A 2,204-nucleotide genomic window follows, 5' to 3' on the forward strand; every position below is an offset into this window, starting at 1 on the left:
GGGAGGGACAGAGAAACCGCATATAAGGCTCTGTATGGACCCTTTCTCTGCCTTTTGTGAGCTGTCTGTCTGGAAGCAACAGCATGTGAAAGGTACTGGCTGGCTGCAGTGCTTGGCTTCCTGATAGTCAGTCCCTTGCTAGTCTCTCTTCTTGGAAAGTATTGGATACACCTTTCCAATTTATTACAGATAGAAGATATATTTTACACACACACACACACACACACACACACACACACACACACACACACACACATTTTCCTGCTGGGAAGGCAGGTGCCAGGTCTTTTGGCAGGACAGCGAGGGGCTAGAGCAGGTAGGGGAGAGCTGCAAGTTCCTCCCCTACAAACTTAGATGCATCCTCTTCCCTAGCACCCATGAGGCTTCTGCTGCTAGTGGCAGTAAGGAGGTGGGAGCAGTGTCTGCAGCTCCCTCACCTCCACTAACACCAGTAATAATAATAACCCCCAGCACCACCAGCATGACAGTTTCCTCCACCCCAAATTTCAGTTCTCAGCCTGAGCCTTCCAGTGCCAGAGGAAGAGCTGGATCTGGAACTAGGGGAGTTCAGTGCCCTAGCCAGAGAAGTTCTGGGGGAGGAGGGGGAATCGGAGTTTCTGCTCCACACCTCTCAAAGTTCCCCTAGAGCCAGGTCTCCTTCTCTGGAAAGCATCTTGGAGGAGGTTGAGGTTGTGGAGGCAAGTGGCTCAACTTTGTCAGCTCCTCCTGTTGTTGTGCCTCTGCCTGTTGAGGAGGGGGATAAAGCAGGATCTGCATCCGCACCCCAGAAGTGAGGGGGTAGTGTAGTGTGGAATCATTGTGAGGTAGCAGATGACCCAAGTATGCTATCTGCCTGCACTGCCGATGTAAGACCAACCAGGGCAAGGATGAGAAACACTTCAGCACCACAGGAATGCTGATGCATATCAGGAGGCACCACCCTCTTGCCCTTGCTCCTCCTCAGCCTGGCACCAGTGGAAGCATGCCAGAAGGGAAGTCCCCCTCTCACTCCAAAGCCCCTGCCCCCCAGAAGCAGAGGTAGGCCACCCTGGACCAGTGGGGGAAAGGCGGAGGGAAAGGGGTGTGGCAGAAGGCCACCTCTGTTTCTCCCCAAAAACTCTGCTCTGTGACAATTTGGTTAGGATGGGCCCAGCAGAGGATACACACCTTACCCTATCTCTTTAGGTAACCTGAGCTGGATACATTCCTGAGGGAGGGGGGAAACCTGCTCCCTATGCCTACGTGACTGGCATCACATACTTGGGTGAGAGGCTTGGGCACCCTGGTGGGCTAGAGACTGCCAGTCTGCCCAGAAACCAGTGATGCATTTCAAATTGGTTGGCTGACAGCCAACAGGTTCTGGCCTCCATTGGACCAGGTAAAGGAGGTCATAAGGGCTGTATAAGTTAAGGACTGCCCAGGAGGTAGGGGCAGCAGCCATAAGGAAAACTCAGAGCAAGAGAGAGGAGCTGGACCATCTGAAACTTGTTCTCTCTCTCAAAACTCATGATCAAGGAACTGCATGCCTCCAGAGGGAATCTCCACCTGCCTCTGGATGATACTTGTGAGTAAGCTACCTGAGATCTAACTAGATATATAGTTTGCAGTAACTCAGATGTGTGATCAAAGGCTCCCCCAGCCACTGTTTGCTCTATGGGATTTCTCTGATACTACTTGACTCTGTACTCTATGCCAATGCTACTCCTTGTAACCAATAAAGTTCTCCTTTGTACCTAGTGTGGGAGACTTACTGGGAGTGGGTCTAGATTATGCCTTGGGGTCCCCTTGGTTTGGCTGACTAAGGGAGACCACTACTTGTGCTTCTGACTGAGGGAAGCATCCCAAGTTCCTGAAGTGAGTCAAGTACCCTTGAGGGCTACTACACCTGTTTCCCAGGGGGTGCAGAGACAGAATCAAGTCCATCCCTGGATGGTGGCAGCTCTACCCCCAGCCTAGCGGGTGTGATCCAGGAAGAGGGCTGGCCAGATGTGCCCCCAGGGAGGCACTCAGAGCCTGGAAGGTGGTCAGGCGCAATGAGGTGGGTGGCTCAGTGCAGGAGCACCCCCTACTGGCCTGCCACACAGGAGGCAAGATCCCAAGGCGAGTGAGATCACCCAGGCCACTGGGGAGATGCTTGCTTTGGATGGCCAGCCATTTTCCTTAGTTGAGCAGCCAGGGTTCAGGCAGCTCACGGCGCTTGTGGC

Source organism: Alligator sinensis, unplaced genomic scaffold (genome assembly GCF_000455745.1).
Source record: "Alligator sinensis unplaced genomic scaffold, ASM45574v1 scaffold1238_1, whole genome shotgun sequence".
In the NCBI taxonomy this organism is placed as follows: Eukaryota; Metazoa; Chordata; order Crocodylia; family Alligatoridae; genus Alligator; species Alligator sinensis.